Genomic DNA, 20,848 nt, shown 5'->3' with positions numbered 1-20,848 from the left:
AAAATTATGAATTATTCCCCTATCGTGTAAATGGCACCACTTCAGGTCACGAACTATAAATGTAGCTTTTGAAATACCTAACTTTTCTGGTTTTTAATATCTATTGTGTTTGTGTGTGTGTGTGTGTGTGTGTGTGTGTGAGAGAGTGTGCGTGCCGTGAGTTATCAAAGTTGCAGCTTTACCTTCTTTAATGTTTATGTACTTTCCTAAATGTTTTGTTTCGCACCTTGGGGCCAGCGTATTCTGACCAACAATTAACGACGGAAGAACAAGCCAATGAAAGTCGCCCCGAGCACTCAAGGTCAGCCTCTAAATCAGCTGCCAAGGACACAATAACAACCTTCTGAAACACGGAAGGACTATGATCTTTTTTTTTAATGGGGGACGAATGGAACACACAAACTGGAGGAATGGGAAGCCAGGCCTGGTTTGTAATGCCTGAGCTTATATGTGGTTTAAATCACCTTGACTAACTGGACTTTAAAAGCACACCACCTCCCTTCTGTCCAGAGGGAGAGCAGAGAGACTCCATGTCCGGTAAACAATGTCCTTCTCGTGCACTGGAGCCCTTGTTGGGAGAGGAAATGGGATGTCCTTAGGGCTTCAACTTTGACCTGCCCAGCAACCCCCCCACCTCCCTGTTGTGTAGACTTGTTTGAACTGGAGTCCCTAATGGGCAGTGGTGTTCATTTTCACCCTGCCCTAATGTTTGTGCGCTTTTTGAAAGTTTGTTATTTATAACTTCAGAAAGAAAGAACAGAAAACTGTCATCTTATTGATCATAGTAATTATCCACGTGTTTACTGGGTAAGATATTCAAAATATAAAATAACATTTCATTTTGCAACATTTAAAGTTGTTGATGTTTTCCATTGTAAAATCTTGTCTTTACATATAAATTACGTCAGATTGTGATTTTAAGAAAATCATTATATTGCATTTTTTGTTCCGTCGTTATGCTATTTGCAATAAATGGGATGAGTCTAAGGGTCTGTCTGTTATTTGTTACATTTCAAAAAGATTCCCCAGTCTTGTGGTTTTACAAAATAAAGGAGTGAAATGAAGTGTACACGCTGTGTTTACACAGGGCCACCTCATGCTTTGATAAATGTGCTGGTTTGTGACCTATGTGTAATACCAGTTGCTCTTGTTCATTCATATTAGATTTGATACTTGGCACATGATCCATCAGCAAAGCATGATGACCTTTACAATATGAGCAGCTTCTCACTCTGTGGTTTCAGATGAGGGAGAAAAGAGAGGGTGGTGTACACGGAGTTGAACTCTGACATTTGTGGAATATTTAAGGGTTATTAAAAAGGGGCAACATTTCGTTACATTTTCACAACATTTGATTTATTTATTTTTTTTTCCTAAATAGCATCAAAAGATATTTTCTAAAACGCATGACAGACAGTATATGGCAGTTTTTCTACAAGGGGAAAAGGCTGTTTTAAGAAGCACTCTTCAACTTAAAAAAGCAAACACCATTTGTTTTTTGTTATACAATGCTTCCCTGGTGATGGACAAGTCAAGACAGGCATTTATATTCAGCACATGAGCAAGCCAGCAGGATTTAACATTTTCCACTTCCCCTTCTTTTCCTGCTGCTGTGGATTTTAGTTGAGATAATTTAGAGACATGTCGGTTTCCATGGTAGGCTACATCTGAAACATAAGCTGTCTTTGTACAAACTGTTCTAGCATGTTTTGTTATTCACTGCATGACACATACTCTAATTGACAATGCACATGTTTACAGTTCTGCTTTTTTTAACATTTACAATCGATGAAAGAAAAAAGACGACTGCCTTTTGCAGATCCAAATCACACCTTCAGGTTGTTGAAGGAGGCTACAAGTGTCGTAACCTAGCAACCAGGGAGTTGCTGTGAGAGAGAATAGAGGGGCTTCCTCTTGAAAAGAAAAAAAAAAACCTTACATGCATTCGAGTTTATTCATGCCTTTGTTTGGTCAGCTATTTTGGGACCTTTCTCTCACCCAAGGATACTTTTATTTTTAGCATCATCCTGTGCTTCCTTTCTTTCAGCCTGCTTCATAGGCTATCACTGCTTCACTTTTTTTCTGTTACTGTTGGTCTGCCTACATCTGTTCAGCAGAGGCACATGGGGAATGGATTTGGTGGAAAAAAAAGGGTAAAAGGGAGAAAGGCGGGGCATGAGTGTGTGAGGGCTTAGGAAGAGAGGACGAAGAGACAGAACGAAACAGAATAAGGGAGAAGAAGGGGCAGAAGGAGTGTTTTCCATCTGCTTTTTGGCTGAGTTTATGCTTTTTGTTTGAGGCTGTCGTGCTGGGCAACATATTTGTGTTTGAATGTGGTTGTTTCACCATCTGGACTATTACAGAACATTGTCTTGTCTGTGTTTACACAACGTTTGTGTGAGCGGTGTGCACACATTTATGTGACACTTAATGCTCTTAAGCATACAAATCCTCTGTCGTTCATGAGAACATCACACAAACTAATTTTGAGTGTCTGTTTCTATTATTGTTTTCTTGCTGCTATATGAACACAATATTACAAGAGTAAGGAAAAACATGATTTCAATTAAGAGCTGGAGTTTTTTTTGTCACAAATCCTTTTGAAAAAAAAACAACAAAAACCTAGTCTTTGTGTCACTCAGTACCAATCCTGTTTTTTGCTATTTTTGCAGTATAAAAAGAGATGGTTCCCTTCTTATTCCACGATTGTTTTACTTTACCTTTTGCCTTTTTACGTAACCTGGTACCGACATTACCCACCATGCAACTCAATCGCTGTATGATTGGGACGTCAGGGTGTATTGTGCCTGAACTGGCTACTTCAGACTTGAGCCCTTTTGCCTCAGGCAGAAAAAAGGAATAATATGAGGTCTGTTAGGTTCTGTTCTTTCTAATCAACACCACTTCAGTCATTACCCTCACTAATTTCCTGATGTCCCCTGCAGCAGCAACACACTTTTTACATACGCAGTTGCACTTCCCACGGGATCATATCCCTTTTGCGAGTTACAAACAAGTAAAATTACATTGGGACAATGGAAATTAAATACAATGATTGACAAAACCATTGTTAAATTAAAAAAAAAAAAAGGCTGAATCAGTCACTGATGCAGTTGAGCACTGCAGTTTATGATGTTAGTCACATAGAAGGAGAGAAGGTATTTTGGGAGCTAACATCATCTGTGGACAACAGTACTGAGATCAAATAAACCACAGGACCCCTGCTCATGCTAAGGTGCATATAGTGCTGTCTCATATAGTGCAAACGTGTGTGTTTCTATACATGTACTTTGTAGCTTCTTTGAACATTATTTGTGAAAAATGTAATTATAATTCTTCCAAATCCAGAAATCTAAGAGTTGTTCTAATCTAGACAGGATGTTGTGATTGTTCAATGACACAAAACCTAAACTTTTTATACAAGGTTTTTATATGAAAAAACATGCTCTATCTGCTTGTACTGGAAAAAAGACTCTCACTCTCCTCCTCTGTTGTGTATAATGAATCAGCATATACATAATCCTTAACCCTGAATGTGAATTGATGTCTCCTCTTAATCGCCTTCCTCTCAGTGCCTCTCACTGTCTCTGCCGCTGAATTTGCATAGTCAAAGCTGTGATCATTTACATGATGGCTTAGGTACAATTCATTTCAGTCTGAGACCCCCCCCCCCCCCCAGTTGAAGCACTGACGCCCTGGTCTGTGTGTCTGTGGGGAACGATAGAGAAAAAATAAATGAGCAAATCATAAAAGGGTGCTCAGTAGCTGATGTGTAGCTCTCTAGTGGCGATGTGATTTTACTGTCATTGGCTGCAGAAAGGTCAAAGCTAAGGCGCATTGAAATGGGGGAATAAATAGGCAAGCAGACTGCAGCGCATAGGGAGTGTGGGCCTGCCAATGAAGTCCCAATCTATTCCCCTCACGCTCTCTGTTCACTCCCATTACAGACCTCATCAGCATCAAATCCCCACTAGCAGCAGTAGCACGCCCTCCCCCACATACAGTATGCACCTCTCTGCCTCGCAGATGCACAAACAAATACACACCTCATTTGCAGGCCTTGCAAAAAGTAGGCTATTTGTTTAAATATCCCTGGCTGTCTATGTGACTGTGTTTGGGTATACAATGTTTATGCCTATTTTTGCTTCATGTAGACTGGTGTTCCTAACAAAAGCATACAAATAGTAGCAGCTTTTGTAAAGGTCTTGTCACTTTTTCCTCATTGGCCATTATCTGCATGCTCCAATTATATTTTGAGTTCGGACCACTTTGTCAAAATGGATACATTGGCTCAATTATCTATATTTGGCAGTATGGCTCTGAGGGATCTCCCTGCCCTTCCACGTGCTTACGTGGAAAGCATCGGGCAGGGACAACACACATACCTGCCCTTCCCATGCATACAAGGAAAATTATAAAGCAGGGAGAGAAGCAGCAAACCCCCCAGAGCAAGCATCAGTGACAAGCATGACATTGATTAAGTCAGAATAGCATAAAAGGAGGAGCAAGGGAAGAGGAGGGCTGCAGAGGGAGCAGAGAAGCTCCCTCTGCAGCCCAAACTAGAGCAGTTTAAATAAGGTGGCGTAAGAACTATTTGGCCAATAGGATGCTTTCAGCACATAAGCTGATCATCAGCTGATGAGGTTCGCGTGAGATCAGTTGACGCAAACTCTGGCACAATATTAAAGTATGACACCATGGCCTGTCTGAACTTACTTCAGGCTCCATTTCAGTTAGGACCACTTTGTAAAAATGGATACATTGACTCAATTATCTATATTTGGCAGTATGGCTCTGAGGGATCTCCCTGCCCTTCCATGTGCTTATGTGGAAAGCATTAGGCAGGGAAAGCACACATCCCTGCCCTTCCTGTGCATACAAGGAACGCTATAAAGCAGGGAGAAAAGCAGCAAACCCCTAAAGCACCATACCAGGCAAACCTCCCTGGCCAAGGATTGTGTGGAAGAGCCAGCAGGAGGTAATAAGTACAAGTTAAAGAGAATGAAATTAACTGATGAGTATAAATTAACTACTTATTGAATACATTTAGGAAATCCTAAAGTGTTTAGCCAATCATACGTTTAAACACGTTTTTAAAGGTAGCCGATTAGAGCACACTCATTGCTTTTGAGCATCTAAATAACTTGAGGCTCCAGCCGAAGGTAGCGTGGCTTTGAGCGTCGACACAGGTGCTAAGTATGAAGCAGTTGTTTCTGCTCCGGTACGAATTTAGTGAGCAGAATGGCACACAGACACAGGTATTGACAGGAAGTGACCAGAGGCAGAGTCCAACATTGATGGCAGTTCTTGAGAATTCTAATTAGTATAAAAACCATCTTAAATCACCCTTAATCAAACAAACCGAGATAACTGTTTCTTAACAGATTTTTCAAGACTATATGAGCCTGGATAGAAGAAGCGGACCTGTGGAATAACAAGCATAGCAAACATTAAGATGGCCGAGCAAATAAAGTTTATTTTTTTTAAATTTTGTAGCACAATAGTTGCTTCTTGTGCTATATTCATGATTTTTTTTTAAAGAAAGTACCTTTTTCAAGAGTTTGCTGCTTAAAGTAATGCCAAAACAACTCTAAAGACTTAAGTAGGCTTAATTTTCACTTCGGACAGAGGAATAGCTCATGAAGATTTGTTTGAGAGCAATTAAACATCGAGTTGGATTTAAATGTGGATAATCCACATGAACTTGGACCACACATTAAAGTATTAAAACAGGTACCTTTTCATTTTGTGAAGTGGCAATTAAGTTTTGGGCCTCACCGCTCCCAGGCATAGCTTAGGCCTGCAACGATAAGTTTGTATTGCTAAATAAGTCGGCTGGTGTAAGTCTGAGGCCACATCCACATGTATAAGGGTATTTCAATCAGGAGAGACAAGTGATATTAAGAATGAATTTATTACAATGAAAAAGTGATGGACAGAATGAGATTGACAGAATGTTTTGGCGCTTGGACTCTATGGGGTGGAGATGCGATTTTTGTGATGAAGTCCTGCTCATCATTAGGATAGATCCCCCCATGGAGTCCAGACCGTGGTGGTGGAGGACTGATGATTTGATGAGCCCAGATGGGGAAAGATTGATGGGAGTTGCCTCTGCTCCTGAAGATGGCGGTGATGGGGAGGTGGAGGGGCGCACGAAGCCAGCTTGAAAGAACTAGGGAAGAAAAAGGATCATATTTAAAAGGAGAGCTGAACGATGACAGGCCGAAAACGAAGGAGGAACGCTGCGCCATTGGTTAGATGAGGTCCGGTGACAGACAGCTGATTAACCTGCGGACAGCCCAAACTGACAGCTCGAGAATGACAGCGGAAATGAGATAGCGTGAAAAAGGGTGACTGAGAAACCTGATTGTGGATCACTTAAAGTCTTCCTTACTGAACTTTCGCTAAGCTTCATTTCTAAAAATGTGTTTTTCCCCTCTGAGGTTGCAAAAAAAAAAAATCTTCTCAGTCCACATTGCAACGCTAAAATGAGGTAAAACGCTTACATTAGCATCCCAGGTTAATAGGTGGCGATGATGGCTGTATCTAATTCACAAAAAACACAGTGAAAGAACATTGCGAGTATGCGCATTAATTGTCCTTTTTACAGCGACGATTTGGAAAAATGGCGAAACAAGTAAACAAACACAAATCCAACTCTTTTGTTTGGACGGACGAGGAAGTGGAGTTTCTGCTTAGGGTTACACCTGAATATAAAGTGCCAGGAGCGCGTTGACTGGGAGTCATTTCAAAGCAAGTATCACGTCATTTAAGCTGCAGAAACAAACTGGTAGCCCGCCATCGTATCGCAGCCATGTGAACCAAACGGAGTGAACTCTCTGGCTGCGATGACCTCACCACACCTCCGGATGACGATAGCCGCTATGTAAATAGTGTCATATGATAGCAGCAAACAGTGAACCGCTAACTAATGGATTCAACAAAGGAGAAAAATGCGACACAAACAAAATCAACAATGGAAGACATCTCAGCATCTACTCTGTCACTGGCATGTGACTCTTTATTACAAAACACAATCCAGCTTTGTTTCAGAGAAGACTGAAAGTGCCGCAAGGAGAAATATAGACGAATAAAGAATTGACTGAAATGACAACAGGGTTGTGTTTGCCGCTGTCACACAGGAAGTGACGATTCTTTCGGCCAATCAGTGGACAGCAGTGTTTAGCTCCACCTTTTAGAGTCGGATCGATATTATTGGCACCCCGATGGAAGGGTCCCACAAAAAGTAGGACGGTACAGATCAATTATTTGGGGATCTTTTGCAGCTTTAGTCTATGGAAACGCTGCAAAAACCATACGGTGACGAGTAGAACTGAACCGTTTGGTGGTAACGAGGCTTATTTGGCCAATAGGAAGCTTTCAGCAGATTAACAGGCTATCAGCTGATAAGGCTTCCGTGAGATCAGCTGACACAAAGTCTGGCAAAAGTGTGACTCCGTGGCCTGCCTGAACTAACGCAAGGCTCCATTTCATGCTTTTATTTACAGGACATAAACCTTTATTATGTTATTTTCTAGGATTCATTTGACTTAAATGAGGCTTTGAAAATAGAATAGAAGCATGGCATGCAAATATAATTTGTGATGTTGATGATTGGCTAGAGGTTATAGTTTATATTAAGCCACTACATCACTGCGCATTTGCCTTGTTCCTCTGTCCTCTCTCCCTCCTCCCCATCCGATCCACCCAAAGCAGCAGACCAACACCTTTTGCTACATCCAGACAGACACAGCACCACCTCTACTTCACAGTCCTGCACCCCTCTCTCCATCCCTCTCAGCTCGGCTCAGCTAACATGACAGGCCAGGCAGATGATGATAAATGCAGAGGAGGAAAAAGCAATTACTGGATCAGTTAGGTGTAGTAGGGAGCGCTCAGGGCACTCATTAACAACAGACTGTAGAGTTCAGGATGCGCACACACATGCACACAAAAACATTTTCACACATGTGCATCTGCATCGAATTAATCACATCAACAACAACCGTTACTCACAAAGTCACATCTGACAAACTTATTTTTCTTTCTTTCTTTTCTACTCTCATACTGTATATTTAATAAACGTATCACTATCCACCTAATGCCTGTAATATAACAAGAAACAGAACATGTCTTAATAACAGCAAAAAAAAATCCAATGTAGCAGGAACATGACAAGTTAAGTTTTAATGCACAACATTAGAAGGTATCAGGGTGGCAGTAAATTACACAGAAAAAGAAAAGTTTGATATTGAGTAATTATATAAAACCATGGTAATGGAATCACTGGTTTTTTTTTTTAACTAGTTTTTGGTCAAATTTGGAAACGCTGAATTTACCAGACTTAAATAGACTTCTACAAATGAGTCTTCTTGACTTATTTTAACAACTTACAGGTGGCGCTTGTCCAGTGAGGTGAATCGAGGCATCTGATTGGCCATCCCGTGAGCAATCCCAGAATGCTAAACTATGAACGCTGATTTGATTTGTAAGAGGCAGTCCTTGTGTGGTTGCAAAAGGCTTGTAACTTTCTATGCATTTTAATGTGTCACATTTCTTTAAGTGAGTTCTTTAAATGTTGACTTTCAATATAGCCTGTCTTCTTTTGGACTCATTAAAGACTTCATGTAGGCGCTCTGATGTGTGACTTTACAAAGTGTAAGGACTATTCAGGAATTTATGCAATACATGACATGACGAGTGGAGACAGCATAACTGTTGCTTTTTCACGTATGCTCACACAAACTTTTACGCCACATCTTCACATGTCAGCGCCCCAGTTGGGACACCTGTCAAAAAAAGTCTGGACACTGATTACAGCTGGAGTGCCATCTCTCTTCCAGTCGTTTTAGGAAGAATTTGCTTACTGCACTGGCAGAATATTTTGCATGTCTGAAGTGTTTACATTCTGAAAACTAAAAGTTGTCTTTCATTTCAAAGCTCATTTTCGGAGTGAATGTGGCCTAAATGTGTTGATGCGTGGCATGCCATCTGCACACCTGTCAAAACCAGGGACACACACATATAGAAAATGAGCCAAGGAGGATAAGGCAGCAGTGGAGATTGACAGCAGCTCGTAGGTTGTCATAGGGACAGCTGCAGTCCACACATTTCCCCAGAGAAGGATGTTGAACCCCTAATGATGGAGAGACAGAGATGGGAAGAGACATTCTGAAAAGAGGAATGGATGATTTGTGTTTACCCTGCAAATGTATACACACACACACACACACACACACACACACACACACATACACGCACACACACAAGCTCACACTCTTTCTTGCAGGCTAAAACAGAGGCAGTTGCCCAGGCTGTGTGGCTATGCAAGTGGTGGGCGGTGAGATCGCAGGTCAGGCCCACGCAGTCCCCATTGAGCCGTGCAACACACACACACACACACACGAGCCAGGACGGCAGACGGAACAAAGAGGAGCTCATGCATGCATGCAAAAATAAAAACACATACACACACACACACACACACACACACGCGCACATGCACACACAACAAGGGTCCTTGCCAAAAATCCACCCTGTAGCCTGCTTTGCCTTTGTATTGCAGTCCCCTTTCAGTAAAACACACAATGATTATTGTTTTATCAAGAAATTGCCAGACATGGCTTCATTGGCCAGGAGGTCAATACAATAACATCCAAAATCCTAATGCACAGTTATACCAATGATGTCAGTGATTTAATGCTTATGAAACACTAGACACAAAAAAGGAGAACATATCAATACCTGTATATTCTTTTAAGCCTTTCAAATCTTTCCTTTTCCACTGACTGAATGTCCAGTCGTAAAGACACAGCAGTCCGTGGGTCTTAATTGTAGGTTTCCTTTTACCACTACACACAGTGATTACAAAACAGCTTGACTGAGTTGGACATCAAATCACTAGTTGTGCTGCGGTTCAACCTCATATCACTTTCCCCATATCCCAACTGTCAGTGTAGGTGTCTGTTTGACTTTGATAATGGGCATGTTTCATTATTTAGTCTGTAGGGGCGTCTTGTCACGTGTGCGACCACATTTTGACTGGATACGATGTTCTAAACAAGTTCATGCTTGAGGGCCGCTGGGAGAGGATGATGATGAGGTAGTGGCATTGTAGGTGGTGAAGATACATAAAGTCTCCAAGTGTGCTTTTCTCGTGTGTGTTTGTTTGCATGTGCGTCAGCGGCAGAGTGAATGTTTGTGTATATGGGCGAGTGGGGGTGGCAGGGCTATAATCTGCTTCAAACTGCTTGCGGGCAGAGCCGAGGTGGGCGAGACAGTGATACAGAAAGAGAGCAAGGGAAGGAGAGAGCGGGGGGGGGGGGGGGGGGCAAGGAAGAAATGAGTTGGCAAGAGAGAGAAAATAAAGACTGAGAGGGAAAACATGGAAAAAGGAAGAGGTGAGCAGTGTGGATTCGTACATATTATGGATGCTATTGTTGCATGCACTGTCCTCTTTCCTCTCCCACCTATTGTCATGCAGGGCTTCGTGGGCGCTCAACAAGGCAACTAATTCCTGACATTTATGCTATTTTGTCGGCCCTTCAGTGACGTGAGCCTGGCTGCAGCCACTGTGAGCACCCACCATGGCCTCAGGAGGATGAGAGATAGTGAATGCCGCAGACTACACAGCCCTAACTGAGGGTCTGGAGAGCGAGGGGGGACTTTTCGAAACACTCTCCATGCCAAGGTCCTGCATATTGTGTTCTATTATACAGTATGTCTTGAATAAAGTAGGATTAGTGTGGGTGGAAGAATAAGAGAAGGAAACAGTTCAGAGAAATAGAGTCAAAGAAACTGTAGGAGAGGAAGAGGAGAGGGAGGAGAAAAATGGGAAATTGATAGTGTTCAAAATACAACAAAACTTTCATGCCAAAAAAGATATGCTAAAATAACAGGTTCTCAATATAAAGTCATCTTTATGAAAATAAACTTTTTTTGGCATGTTTTTTTTTTTTTTGGCTTACCTGACATGAATTCCCATAATCCTTTGTAGCTCTGGAACCTTCAAACTGCAGTGACTCACTTTCTGCAGTTTGCTTTCAGAGAACTGCAACATTGTGCTTATCTGTGGTGGCATTACCTCAAGCACAGTGGCTGATAGTTCATTATTTCCACATGATGATGTCACTGCTCTAAATAACGTAAATAACTGTTACCTGTTCCTCAACTCTCCTTCTACAAGGAGCTCAGTGAGACGCACACCGCGGTTTAGATCTGAACCGAACTGAGCGACGGCAGCCACCTCACGGTACTGAGCCAGCTCCAGCTTCAAGGTACAAGCACTGCTCGGTGGGTGCTGAATAGAATGGAACATAATAGATCTTTATTGCCATTGCTGGAGAAACAACGAACAACGGTTTAGCAGCTCCTGACAGTGGCAGCGCATACCGACAGACAGAAATGATGTTAATGTAAAGGCACATCATAAAAAAACAATGGTTAAAACCACAAATAAGTAAAAAAAAAAAGAAACATTAACAAAGAGTGTGCACGTAGCCCAAAGCAGCCGACAGGTTCAATGCAACAGTGTAGATGCACCTCACAATTACTTGCAGGTATTTTTCAAATTTCCGAATGTTTTTAATGTGTGCCTCGCGGTTGGCTGCGAAAATGCACTGCTCATTTCAAGGTTGCAAACACAAATTATAGATACATGTGTTACTAAACAAACACATTGCCAACCTGCAACTGAAAATTATCAATGTGTTGATTTAGCCTTGTGTGTTGTGGGTTCTGTCACAGTACCACTGTGATAACAGCTTAGCAAACGATAAATGACAGTGAGGGAATGACAATGAAGGTGTTGGGAACTGTAGCACGTTGATAAATTATTTTAAACTCAACAGACATGGAAATCATCTGTATAAAATGATGTGGGCTTGGTTGTGTATTTTTTTGTGAACGCGTTATACTGATGCTTCCAGAAATGAAAACAGATACAGAGAGCATAATGACGACATAATACTGATCTATAAAGTGAAAAATAACACGTCTATATTGAGTCGTGAATCTAATGTTATTTTTATCTACCGTAAATTCCGTACTATTGAGCGCACCTGGATATAAGCCGCACCGGCTAAAAATAAGTAAAACAAATTATTTGTACATATATAAGCCGCACTTGATTATAAGCCGCAGGTGTCCACGTTATAACAGAGATATTTACACAGAAAGACATGACATAAAAACATTTGTTTAACTTTTAATTAAATACGTACTACCGGTAACATCCGCAAATACGAAGCCTAGTGGAAATCCTTGATCGAACAGTGTCTGTAACACGGCTGATGAAAAAGATTACCGTAGTATATTTCACAAGAAAAAGTCCATCCATTCACTGACTCGGAATGACTTCATTACTCACTTCCTCAGTGTCTTTTTCGTTGTCGCTGTCAGTGTCAACTTTACGTGCAGCAGCTCTATTAGCTTCTTTGACAGCCAGTTCGATCGCATTTAACTTGAAAGCTGCATCATATGCATTTCTCCGTGTGTTTTCCATGATGAGGGTGCGTGCATGAAGCGCAAAATGACTGATATTAAGATCCGATGTGACGAGGACAAATGTTTTTGCGGCACAAGCTCATTCTCCCCCAAGAAAAATCCATAAATAAGCCGCACCGGAGTAGAAGCCGCAGTGCTCGAAGTGTGAGAAAAAAGTAGCGGCTTATAGTCCGGAATTTACGGTAAATATCACTGAGTTATATGAACCTATCTGACCTCCATGGTCTTGATTGAAAAAGTGCAGATCAGTTACTGATTAAACCTGGTAGGAATTACTTGATAGCTTACTATTTAAATAATCAGACTCCCCTGTCATTATAATCAGATGAAACGTAGCATTTATTAATAACCTGCAACAAATGATAATGTTTAGGTGGGATTTTCCCCAGAAATATAATAATCAAACAAGAGGTCTGTCTTATGTAGGCTTGCCATTCAGAATCCAATATTCACCTTCATAAGACGCTTAACAAAGATTATTAGTACGATAATTATATTTTTTGCAATTAACCAATTTAACACAATGTTCTGAATAGAGGGCTTTGCATAAATGCTTACAAAGGGAGATGTATTGCAGTCTAACACATTTGTGATAAATGCATAACGTGTATCAAGTAATGTAGTGTGGCTACTCTGTGTTCCATGCCCTTTATAGAGTCAGTACCTCTCATTGACTACAACAAAACAATTTAACCAAAACAGATATTTGTAGTGTATTTTAAAAGATAACCAGTGAAATGTGTATCATTACTTTATATGCACAGAAAATGTAGTATTGTGCACCAGATATTCACTTTAGCACACACTATTTTCATCACTTTTTGGGACTTCAGGGGCTCTTTATATTATAGCCACAGAGACAGTAAAATGCTTGAAGGATGTTTTGTGCTTGTGTCGCTCCTGTTGGAAACTTGTTGGACATAAACACATTCACATGTTACATGGCTGTGCAATGCATTCCACAGTAGCTATGAATGCTATGGGATGCACGAGGGTGCTGACTCGCACACAGTGGGACTTGACAACTTATAAACACCTATATTATTTTTAGCAAAACTTCTTCACACTTCTATTCTTGTTGAGACTTAAATGTCATCATAATATGGATTTTATTGAAATGTTGTTGACTTCACTTGCATTGACATTTCAGATTCACAGCAAATCTTTTTTCTTGAATACCAGTTCCTGAAACTGCAGGTCTTTAAATAGCAGACACACGTGTGTGAAGAGCTGAAGTGCAGTTTCACATTTACTTGTATACGTTGGCGTGTTCCTCAGGTGATGTAGCAAAGTGCACTCTTCTGGTTGTATAACGTGCAGGGTCCTGTCTGTTTATGGGACAGCCCGGGGACTCAAACGGTTCACTGTTTCAACTCTCGTCTGTACCCCTGTTTTCTGTTTGTTTTTTTCATTTTCTCTGCAGGACACACTGATGAGTGGATGTATTTGTCACTCCCAGTCATGAAACAAAGTAGCACACACTCAACTTGCAGTCGCCCCAATTTCAACCTTACATAACTCCCTTGCATGAATTCTAAGTCAGACACACTGATATGCAAAGTCAGTGGCAAAGTGACAACAAGCATATCATGCAAATCCACCAGTCTCATGATGAGAACGCCCTGAGAAAAATCAAGGACTTTTTTCTTCCAACAATGGACAGGAGGCGTTCTTCTTTCACAGCAGACGCTCTTGTCATTCCTGAATTGCCTTTGCAAATGACTGCAAAGAGAATGCAAATATCTCTTTGTGGGTTTTAACGCTCCAAGTTGAAACATGCAAATGATAGATAGATTCCATTCTTTTGCAGAGGATTACTTTGTTGATGATTACAGTCACTGTCTATACCTTTCTTCTCTCTCTTTTTTTAATTCCTCCCGTGCTGCCACTCAGCATCACAGTGTTTTAAAGAGTGTGAGATTGCTCTGTCTTGTGACAAGCATGATCTCTCTCACTCTTTTTTTCTCTTCAACCTTGAACTCACACACCAGGAAGATAAAGTACTTTCGCCGTCCTGGCTACTTTGAATGAAATCTCCTTCCACTATTATTGTCTGTCAAATGTCAGATGCTTGTTCCTGCAAAGGCGTGAGTTCATGAAGAGTTTACAGTTGGAATGGAAAAAGATCTTGTGGGTTGTTATCCTGAGTGGGATGATAGGAAGGCCACTGACCAACCGGAAATGAAATTGTAAGATTAGAAATGAAAGACCGCTTTGACCATTCCTTTCATGATTAATCCTTTAAGAGAGTATAAAGAAAAAAACACAGATTCTTTAAAGACAAGTTTGGCACAATACTTCTGAACCGATGAAAAATTAATAGAACCGTAGGCTCAAAAAGCATGATGTCTGACACTTTATTTTGAAGTATGTAATACTTTCTTTCTGCTGGCTTTCTATACAAACATCGTGGGCATACACACAACGAAATGCACGATTGTTACCAACGTGGCCGCCGCATCAAAGAAGTGAAGATTGTAGACAAAGTCATTGTGATTGAGCTGCAATCTGTGACCCCTCCTCCTCACAGCCTCCGGTGCTCAGCCGGATAGATCTAAATGATATTGACAGTTGAATAAATTTTCTGCATGAAATCACGTCAGCTCGAGCATGCCCCACACACACACACATACACCTATGGTCCACTGAAGTGCTAAATAATTACATTAGTTTCCAGAGGCTAATTTGACTGAGAGCAATAATTCTACTCCCATACCAACATCGCTGTTTTTCACATATTTTTATCGGTAAAGAAAATTAAACGCAGGTTTGCAGTTGTGAACGTTGTGGGTTGATAATCAATCTGAGGTGTATCATGGATTGACGCCTATCATTAGCTGAAATGAAGATGTAATTATAAAACCACTGTAGTATTTTACAGAAGGAGCTGCCATGGCAACCTTATTAATGAGTCGATTGCATACCCTGGAAACATCTACAGTGTGGACTAAAACCTTTTAGAAGCGAGAAAAGACGGAATGCAAGAAATAAAAAACTAGTTAATTAACTTTTGTTTGGATGAATGTCAATATGATGTCATCCGACTGCAGCCTTGCTTTAAGAAGAGACGAAATGTGAAATGCAGTTTATAATTATAGCTTTGCAGATTTCATTTTACTTTCATTCATTTTACCCAAAACAATAGTCCATTTATAGACAACAAAATAATGTCAATAATATTAACACATACGTACATTAAAGGAAAAAAAAGAAATCGATTGTTAACAGTCTCCCCCTTTCCTGAGGCCAGTGCAAAGCAGTATCTGGATGCCGTGACATTCATGTAAGGTCAAAAGAAAGAAGAAAAAAACAAATGTCTAAAAAAGCTACATTTCAAAAAGTTGTGGGTCGAGTTAAAGATAATACACCTATGGTCTGGTTTATGACCCTATTTTTTTTTCTTTTTGTGTTTCTTTGTTTTCACAAAACCATAATAGTGCAAAAAAGAGATAACACTGTTTAACGGCACCGCTTCAATACACATCAGATGGAAAAATAGTCATTAAAGTCATATCAAACTCCTAAAGGCAAGATACAAATCAATTCTTCTTTAATGTCTTCAAACAGGTTTGACAGCTGATGATGCATTTGTCACGTCTTTAATGTGTTTTAATGACAGTGCAATTATAAAACATAGCACAGTATTGACATGTCTTGACGTAGTGTGTGTTTATTGTTAAAGAACACTTTGACCTTTGCGTGTTTGACGGCTACATGCAACGAGACTGTTTGTGTTCTGTTTCTGAAGATGGGCTTCTCTGTTTTGTTGTAAGATGTGCTGCTGTCTGTGACTGATGTTATATAAGTTTGGTCTGACTGGTCTTTCCATTGCTGCGGGGGGAGTTTCTGCCCCCTGGTATTTGTAACAGCAAATGTCTGACTCTTATGACTGCCTTCTCGTGTGTGTGTGTGTGTGTGTGTGTGTGTGTGTGTGTGTGTGCAGATGATCTAACTGCATAATAAAGAGCAGTTACATCATCCAAGAAAAAGGCTTTTTTCCCTTTTGCCTACTGCCTTCCAGTCAAAACAAGGCACTATTGGACTACTCAGCTTGGCCTGGACTCGATGTGATTCTGATTAAAAAAAACAAAAAAAAACACGTAGTCAGTGTTTTCACTGTTGGGTCATTGTCACCGTAATGTTCTTCTGGTCCATTTTCATGTCTTTTGGAAAGCGTTGTATTGTGTGAAACAGGAAGTGGAAGCATCAGAGAAGAGACAAAGGTCAATGGCTGCAGGGTTAACTCAACACATGTTAAGTAGTGTTAAAGCTTCATCTGACTGAAAGGCTCTCTATTCCTGACGAGGACAAATAACTCCCTAACACACTCATGCAGATATACACACCCACACACAAATAGAGTTTGCTGATGAGAGAGCCGAGGGGTCACCCTGAAGGATAAATTGCTGATGTCCTCCCTCACTGCAACTTACGATAAACACAAACAAAGACATGTATGCCTCACATGCAAACAAAGTTGTCAACTGAACAGCACATGGGTTTCGGCAGTTGTGTATTTCAAAAGTAGATATAAAAGAATCAAGAGTCAGAAGTGGCGCAGTTTGAAACTTGGACATCGACGCTCTCTTCCCCTGATCCCTAATCATCATTCCATCCTGCCGTCATTAAGTCTGACCCTGACACTCCAAGTGGTTTTACCCAAATTTCTCTGTCCCCCACCTCTCATCATGGCTCTTTTGGCAGCTGTGTCAACAACCACAGGCCTCAAGCCTTAAACAAACTATCCATACAGCCATTGTACAGCTTGAGACTCCCCTTGTGGAGCTACAGGAAGGCTGCGCTGACAACTCTATGAATGCTGGCAGTCAGTCCCAGAACAACATTGATTTTGTTCCAATCAATCCAGAGAGATTGCAACGCATAGTAAATGACACAGCCTGTGTGCCATAGCATACATTTCAGCATAAATTGTTGCTGGGCAGACTCCGTAGGCCAAATGGTTGGGTTGGTCCCGTGGGTGTTACAACAGTGGGAAACATCAGTGTGTTGTTTGTGGGAGGCCCAGCTGTCACCCATATCTCAACTCCCTTTGGACAAACTTGATCTTCGTCTGACAAAAAATGGTCTGTATCTTTGCTCAAAACAGTCTCGCCAGTAATTCTGGAAGAACAATCAACAAGACGGCATTCTGACTTAAATGCTGGGATATCAATGAATAGCAAGGATGATTTAACCTAATGTTTCAGGAAAATATATCCAGTGAAGGACGCTTTTTTAAACAATGTTTTTACCACTTATATGTGTTCTTAAAGGGACATAGACACATGCTAACACATCAGAGCCAGAGAATAGAATGAGCTTGTTTGTGCATTAAAATTAGAAATGGAAAAAGAAAAACTGAGACTCTGGCTTAGTAAGAATTAAACAAAATGAAACCATCAGCACTTTGCAAAGTCAATTTTCAACCTGCTTTAACTTAATGATAAAAAAAGGTAACACAGAAATTGCTGAGTGCATTTAACAAAAAATAAAAAGTAGAAACACCCTCTATGTGTCTGTCATGCTAAGCTAACCATATCCTGGCTGCTTCGTGTTAGATTGAAAATATCTGTCCTTTGTTTATCAAGATAAAAGCAGATTGTTCCCTAACTGTCAAACTTTTCCTTTAACAATTGTTTTGGTCATTTTTCAGGAAGCACCTTTTCCTTCCCAGCCTATGAGCTTTTGATTGTTAACATAAATTGATATTGCAGGCTCTTGCTCGAGGAGTGTATGTCGGTCAAGGGACTGCTGTGGATGTTATTCTAGCTGTCAAGCTTTGTTTACCTTTCATTTGAACATTTTCCCATCTCTCATTCCAAAGTTTTGTGTGTTTTTTCTTCACCCTGCCTGTTGTTTTGTGTCATAACAAAGTGAGTTATATTCCCTTGTCCAACAGTTTTCTCATCGTCTCTCCTTATGATGGATTTTGCTGTTTGTGTTTCCACTCCATCATTCATGTTCCCCTCTGAAAGAGCAGAGTTGGGACAAGGTCTGCTATTCTCCTCTATGTAATGTGGGTTTAGCTCCACATGGGGTAAATGGACATGGCCTCAGAGAGCATGTCAGGAGAAGTGTGAGCGTCAGTGACATATCTGTGCTGATGAAGTCCTGTGAGTTTGCATCTTGTACAAGTTTCATCCCACTGACTTGAATATGCTTTCATCTTTCCACAGATTGCTTGGAGTGGAGGGTTGGGGGGGGGGGGGGGGGCTGACAGCCTCTTGCTGCCTCTTGAGTGTAGAAAAATATGAATGCACCAGTGAGTAGGAACACTGCCAGCCCTTTCCTGTTGTCAGTGTCAGTCCATGTCTGATAGCTGGGAAAGACTTCTAGAGTTTTTGCTGCCGGACCTGCCGCGGGCTTGGCTCAAGGCCCTGACAGGGATCAGACTGGCATAGCAGCCCTCACACTGGGGCACACACAACCAGTGGAAACACACAGTAGAGTAAATGTGACCCATGTGTATGTTCCCCCTCAACCTCCTGGGATGATGTGGGAATTATCTGTGATGGAAGTAGCATTGTGAAGTGGCATTGGCTATGCTAGACACTGGTTACAACCTTCAACATGAACACTCACACATAAGCTTTTTAGACAAAGTACAGACAACCTGAACAGCCTCTGGCCAGTAGGCTGGGGATTACACCACACATGAGAGGCTGCTTGGCGAGGCAAAGGTCACTGGGAGCAGATGTGACGTAGCTGTTGAGAATCGAGCTTGTAATCACACATGAGAAACCATCAAGGATGGTGCCACGGATGCTCGCCCCGATGTTTTGGTGCGCAACTATAGCTACTGATGGGGAGAAACGAGAGAGACTTTTATACGTCCTGTGTTTTATGTTTCATGGAGACGTGGCTGTGTGGACTGATACCGGACTCTGCGCTGCAGCTGACGGGGTTCCAACTCTTCAGAGCGGATCGAGACACACAACTTTCCAGATAAAAAAAGGTTGGTGGAATCTGTTTTTTATGTCAATAGAGGCTGGTGTTCAGACGTCACAGTGATCCAAACGTACAAATGTTCTCCCGAGCTGGAATCTTTTTTCATTCATTCTAAACCTTGTTATTCTCCACACGAGTTTGCTTCGTTCATTGGTGTTTACATCCCACCGGGAGTCAAATGTGCAGGAGGCACAACGCGCTCTCGCCGACCAGATACTGTGTGTGGAGCGGATTCCTTAGTTACTGTTGACGTCACGGAGAGTTTGGACGGAAAGCAAGACGACTGCAGGCGCAAAATAGGTATCAGTAGGAGAGGCAAATGAACGTCCACTATTTTCGAGTTAGAGCAGATAAAACTGAATAACAAAAATGACATTTGGCTTATCAGAAAACCAAGGCATTAAAAAGAGCCTCTCTTTTCTTCCCTTCAACTTTTGAATGAATTGTCATACGTTGTGCAGGAGGTGCGTGCTGATGCACAGGTGCTCAGGTTCGCCACTGTTGCGCACCAGACAGCTGGTCAGTGCTGTTTGATCAAACATAAATGCCTTTGCAAAAGGAGCGCACCGGAGAGACGTGCCCCCTGAGAAAAAGGAAATGCCCAGTTCAAATGTAATGTTGGTGTTAACGTGGGGGGAACAAAAGCCATGTTTACGCCTTCTTTAATTTTGCTTATATCTCCTCTTAACTGCGTAACACTGAGCTCTTGGATTAGCACGTTCCTTTCAAAGGTGTTAAATTTAGACACTGTCACAATCACTGCAATTTTTGCCTGGCTTGGTAAATCGCATTGCGTGTACTAACTTAACTTCTTTGCATTTTCTCCTCCCAGTATTTTTCACTCTGAGGCAGAAACGCCCCATATTGCATATTCATGAAAGCAAGCGTACTAAAGGGACAGTACGTGTTGTCTTGCTCTTGTTCATATGAAAGATCAAATCCTCACTGCACGCTGTTAGTAGATCAGATATTTTTATTATTCTTTACATTTGATACAATACACCGAGAGAAATTCCTTGTCTTTGTAAATATACTTGGCAGTAAAACCGATTCTGAATCTGAGAGAGCCGTTTGTCAGGAATAATAAAGATAAACTTCTGTTCTTTAGGATATTTCCTGAACCCTGGACTAAATTTAAACTTGATGATAATAAAGTCACCCACCTGGCTCAAAGACATTTCCTATTGGCTCTAACACTTTTTTTCAATCTCAAGTGATAACAGATATGAAAATCTACAAAACGCTGACACATATGCATTGATGCAATACACAAAGAAAGGACAAAATTAATCCCCGACACAAGTGTTCACAGCTGAATAAAAAGTTGATTATAAAATCCGATGAAGAATGATAAAAGAGAAACAAACAAAGAGGAGAGAAAGGAGAGTAAAGCGAA

The 20,848-nt window shown here is 41.1% G+C and overlaps 1 long non-coding RNA gene across 1 annotated transcript in view; it reads left to right on the top strand.

The window, feature by feature from the left end:
- LOC306828070 overlaps positions 1-19,452 on the top strand; it is a 34,305-nt gene extending 14,853 nt beyond the window's left edge. Inside the window, exon 3 of the long non-coding RNA XR_013779700.1 lies at positions 19,361-19,452. This is a non-coding gene — a long non-coding RNA (uncharacterized lncRNA). The remainder of the gene's footprint in view (positions 1-19,360) is intronic.
- The last annotated feature ends 1,396 nt before the right edge of the window (positions 19,453-20,848 follow it).

This window comes from Symphodus melops (genome assembly GCF_947650265.1).
Source record: "Symphodus melops genome assembly, chromosome: 8".
Classification (NCBI taxonomy): domain Eukaryota; kingdom Metazoa; phylum Chordata; class Actinopteri; order Labriformes; family Labridae; genus Symphodus; species Symphodus melops.
The sequence above is the reverse complement of the archived record's forward strand: the minus strand, read 5'-3'. Positions and strand labels throughout refer to the sequence as shown.